Source organism: Nerophis ophidion, linkage group LG23, assembly GCF_033978795.1.
Source record: "Nerophis ophidion isolate RoL-2023_Sa linkage group LG23, RoL_Noph_v1.0, whole genome shotgun sequence".
NCBI classification, from domain to species: domain Eukaryota; kingdom Metazoa; phylum Chordata; class Actinopteri; order Syngnathiformes; family Syngnathidae; genus Nerophis; species Nerophis ophidion.
In genome coordinates this window covers 9752570-9758569 of record NC_084633.1, presented here as the reverse complement: position 1 = coordinate 9758569, position 6000 = coordinate 9752570, and positions in this window count along the sequence as shown.

Sequence of the window (6000 nt, the reverse complement as noted above, 5' to 3'; positions counted from 1 at the left end):
GTATGTACATTTGTAGCTATATTTGCATCCAGCCTTTCCCTCCACTCACATTCAATGCCGAACAAACCCTTACCAATCGACGGATTTAAGTTGCTCCAGTGGTCTGGTCAAAAGATGCAATCGTTGGTTAAAAGGCAATCACCGAATAGCTTCAATAGCTATTTGCTCAATAGCTTCAGTTTCTTCTTCAATTTCGTTTTCGTTATCTTTTCAATACATACGTAATCTGTTGAATCGCTTAAGCCGCTGAAATTCGAGTCTGAATCCGAGCTAATGTCGCTATATCTTGCTGTGCTATCCGCCATGTTTGTTTGTATTGGCATCACTATGTGACGTCACAGGAAAATGGACGGGTGGATTTACACATAGCGAAAATCAGGCACTTTAAAGCCTTTCCCTCTACCCACATTTAATGCCAAACAAACACATACCAATCGACAAATTCAAGTTGCACCAGTGGTTAAAAGATGCGAAAGTCCCTCGTTTGTTCTGCACACTTTACCAACGATAGCAATGCTATGACAGAGATGGCACAGAGATGTGTGGATATCCTGCGACACTCAAAGCAGATGCATTTCCAACGATAAAGTCAACAAAATCACAAAAGAGAGTTTTATTGACGTTATTGACTTATGTGCTAATCAGACATATTTGCTCACGGCATGAATGCAAGCTAATCGATGCTAACATGCTATTTAGGCTAGCTGTATGTACATATTGCATCATTATGCCTCATTTGTAGCTATATTTGCCTCCAGCCTTTACCTCCACCCACATTTAATGCCAAACAAACACATACCAATCGACTGATTCAAGTTGCACCAGTGGTCAAAAGATGCAGTCGTTGGTTAGAAGGCGATCGCCGAATTCGTCCTCGTTGCCGCTGTCTGTGGTGATATGGCTCAATAGCTTCAGTTTCTTCTTCAATTTAGTTTTCGCTATCTGCCTCAACACTCCAACCATCCGTTTCAATACATGCGTGATCTGTTGAATCGCTTAAGCCGCTGAAATCCGAGTCTGAATCCGAGCTAATGTCGCTATGTTTGTTTGTATTGGCTTCACGCAGTGACGTCACAGGAAAATGGACGGGTGGATATAGCGATGGTGAAAACCAGGCACTTTGAAACCGTTTTTCGGGATATTGCGTGATGGGTAAAATTTTGAAAAAAACTTTGAAAAATAAAATAAACCACCGGGAACTGATTTTTATTGGTTTTAACCCTTCTGAAATTGTGATAATGTTCCCCTTTACAGCAAACACATTCAATCCCTTTGGCACCATAAAACATTTCCAAGAACGTTGTTAAGGTATTGAAGAAACAGGTGCTGAGTCAGTGAGAACAGGAATGCCAGAAAGAATGGGGAGGGAAGGCGGAGTGTGTGCATGAAGTGTTTGAGTGTGTGTGTGTGTGTGTGTGTGTGTGTGTGTGTGTGTGTGTGTGTGTGTGTGTGTGTGTGTGTGTGTGTCGGAATAATGCTGAAAGGAAGCCAGAGGAGAGAACAAGAGGCGGAGTCTCTCTGGAGATTGCGTGCGGACATCAAATGTTTACCTGTAGCGAAAAGAAAGGGGAAGGTGTAGCAGGGAGAAAAAAAAGGCCACGGTTTACAGGAGTGGGCGGGGACCCGGAGCCCAAAGCATGAGCTTTGCACGCAACTTAACAATACTACCTTTATGAAGACTGTGTTGCGTTAGTCAGTGAACACACACACACACACATGCACGCACTCACACACTCACTGTTGAAATTCATAGAAAAAAGATGATGACACTGCAGGCATCCATGTGGAACCATGGAAGGCAAAACATTCATTTTTCCTTTTCTCTTCACAATGCTGCTGCAAAAAAGACTCTTTTTTTGGGGGGGCGGGGGGGCTCAACAAACGGCTCCACATCGTTTATTCTGAAGCTGATTTGGCAACAAAGAAGCAGCAAAGTATAAGAGCATATTTCCTCCCGATAGAAGAACAAAATGGACAAGACCCACAGCAACCCCTTCACCCTTTTCTGATGATGTGTCACCTGCTTTGTCTTGCTCCTCGCTATCTTTGCTCGTCATCTCTTATCTCGTCCGAGAACAATTCTCCTGGGATGAAGTGGACTGATAGCACTTTAAAAAGTTTTTTTTTTTGTTTTTACTCTTTTAATACAGAACAATTCATTTGCTATGTACATTTGTGGTATTAAAAATATAGCATTTGGAATGTTATAAAATAAGTTTTAATATGATAAGAAAAAAAGTTGCAATATGTGAAGTTGTTTTTGTTGTTTTAAGAGAGAAGTCTTGATAGAGGAATTGCACTTCTTTTTTTTTACAATTTTTCCTATTGTTCACAATCCTTATGAGGAACAAGACGAAAACGTTTTTTTTTTGTTTTAGCATTTTAGTTTTTAATAATCAAATTGTTCTAGGTGGCTCGCGATGCAGTGAATGGGAGCAATCCATTCTGCCTCTGAATTAGAAAATGCATCCAAGAACAGCCAACAATACTTCACTTACGTGAGTAAGCTACGGAAAGATGTAAACTAGCTGCTGCGTCAACAGATGAATGAAATTTGAGTCTGTAATGCAGAACACAATGGATACATATATAAATATAAATGAATATATACATATGTATATGTATATATAGATATATACATACAGTATATACGTTAGGTCAGGAAAAAACCCAGAGGCTATTTCATCCCTACAAGCCTGTTTCGCAGGTTTCCTTGCTCTTCAGGGGATTTAATAAAATTAGGTTTTAACATGTTAAAATCCCCTGAAGAGCAGGGAAACCTGTGATCAGGCTTGAAGTGATGAAATAGCATCAGTTAAAATGTTTTTATTTTAAAGTCCTCTGAAGAGCAGGGAAACCTGCGACACAATGAAATAGCCTCTGTGTTTTTCCCTGACCTAACGTATATTTCGCTCTACCCCGGAATTAAGCACTGTATAACGGATAAACTATATATATATATATATATATATATATATATATAAATACACATATATATATATATATATATATATATATGTTTGGAGGAAGAATCTTAAGTGGGAGAACTTGCACAATCGGTAGCTGACTAAATACTTTTTTGCCCAACCGTATATATATATAAATAAATATATATATATATATATATATATATATATATATATATATATATATATATATATATATATATATATATATATATATATATATATATATATATATATGTATATATATATATATGTATATATATATATATATATATATATGTATATATATATATATATGTGTATATGTGTGTATATATGTTAAAGTTAAAGTACCAATGATTGTCACACACACACTACGTGTGCTGAAATTTGTCTTCTGCATTTGACCCATCCCCTTGATCACCCCCTGGAAGGTGAGGGGAGCAGTGGGTAGCGGCAGTGCCGCGCCCGGGAATCATTAATGGTGATTTAACACCCAATTCCAACCCTTGCTGAGTGCCAAGCAAGGAGGCAATGGGTCCCATTTTCTTAATAGTCTTTGGTATGACTTGGTCGGGGTTTGAACTCATAACCTACCGATCTCAGGGCAGACACTCTAACCACTAGGCCACTGAGTAGGTATATATATGTATATGTATGTATGTATGTATGTATATATATATATTAGGGCTGGGCAACGATTACAAATTTTAATCAAAGTTAATCACACTATTTCTCCGATAAATCGCGATTAACTGCATTGTATACGCAAAGCCCAATAATGAATTCAAAAGTAGTGTGTAGTGCACCTTTATTGGAATATTCCCCCACATGAACAAAAGCGCCAAAACATTTGTTGTGCAAACACAATTTAAATCAGTCCTTGTTAAACAGTAGCAGTTAAATAGCATATTTTATGAAAATCAACTCAAAAAATGTAAATACAAACATTTAAACTTATTGCCACTGCCAGAGTATTTAAGTTATCCTGTTTGTTATGGAAAATAAATATAATCTACATACAAATCTCTGAGCCACAATCATAACATCTGAACAGGCAATTTCTGAGGTAACAGCAGAAACATTTTTTTTATCAGGGATCTTATGTTTAAAAAACCTCTATTATAGGTAGTGGGCTGTTTTAGGGAATTTTTGATCAAATTATCCGTAGTAGCAATATTAATAATGTTGTGTTTATTCTGCGTAGTGCACTTAAAATAATTATGACCATATCGAGGAATTGATATGATGGGAATTTTCCGATTGTTTGCTTGGTGCTTTGATAAACTGAACGCATCATATACATGGTACTATATTGTGATGTTATGAGCCAGGGAAAAAAACAACTACCCTACCCAGCATGCAACAGGAGTGACGAGCATGCGCGGTAGCCCGGTATAGGTTGTGTCGCCATGACGGCATCTTGTATGTTGTGATATGCACGCTCTGAAAGCAAACGTTAAGAACTCAGCCAACACTCCTCGTCTGCATTATTCATAAATAGACAGACAACACATATACTCCGCTGCTTCACAGGCCGCTGGATGTAGCCGGCAAAGTATTCCCATGCTAGCTAGCCGGTCTAGCAAGCACGCGTCTATCAGTCCAAAACGGCCCGATCCATCCACATCCAGAATTGTCTGGCGGTCGTAAGTGATCCCGGAGTGACCACGCTGTAAGCCAGCCATGAACTTTGCAGAATTGTCCGGTATTTTTGCCAAATGTTCCATCTTTACCAAGAGCCCCTCGACACCGAAGTACATCCGGGCGACGCCATCTTGTTAAGAAAAGGCGTTAACAAAATAAAAGCATGTAAACAACATACGCAAATGTGCGATAAAATAATTGTCGGTGTTAATAGATTGATGAGTTAACGCGTAATTAACGCATTAATTTGCCCACCCCTAATATATATATATATATATATATATATATATATATATATATATATATATATACATACACACATACATGCACACACATGTATGTATGCATGTGTGTGTGAGTATATATATACATATATATATATATATATATATATATATATATATATATATATATATATATATATATATATATATATATATATACATACATACATACACATATATATTTATGTAAAGAAATAGCCCACATTTCATCTTCTTTTGACGTGCTGTGTGTATCATGATCAATATTTTAGTGACTCACGTTTGGTCCAGCTGCCCTATTTTATCTTCGATCGCCCTGAGACGACATCATTTGGGCCAACCAACGCCTGCTGGTGCACTTTGTCGCTTGTAGAGAGGAGGAGTTTTACGTCTAAGTTTATGCTAAAATACAGTGTCATTGTCATTTCTAATAAAAAAATCTAATGTAATTATATTGTATGATATTTGTCAAGCTAAAACATACTTTAAAAAATGATAACACATTTGTGATCCTCTTTCAAATGATTTAAGACTAAGATTATTTTTTATCATTGCGTGTTTATGTGCAATGTTTATTGTACTTGTTTTTCTATATTCGGTTCTGTTCTCAACAGTTTTGCTTTCATGTTTGTATGTTATTATGTAAGCTCACTAAACAAAAGGGGAAACATAAAATGAAGATTAACTGTGGCAAAACTCCTGACTGTGTATCATACTGTTTTAGGTTAAAATTATTGAAAAACAGTGTTAGCCTGCTTAAATTCTAATATGAAAAAAAAAAACATTATTGTCATTCCCCATTAAGAAACAACATACCACAATCTAAACTTGCATAAACACATTGCTTGCTCACAAGAAGCCAAAATAATATTTATTGTTTCTTCTGACAAAGAGGGTTTAACCCTTGGAAAAAAATTATGGAATCATCCGACTTGGACAATGATCATTAAGTTGCTTCATTTCATGGACAAAAACAGATAATGTACATGATACACAATTATAGTCATTTGAAATGTCAACGTTCTGGCTTTAACAAATACTAAAAGAAATCAAGAAAATAAATTGCGGTAGTCAGTAACAGATTTTTTGTTTTTCTTTAGATCAAGCAGAGTGAAAAATTAAATGTACATTTTCATTTCAAAAGC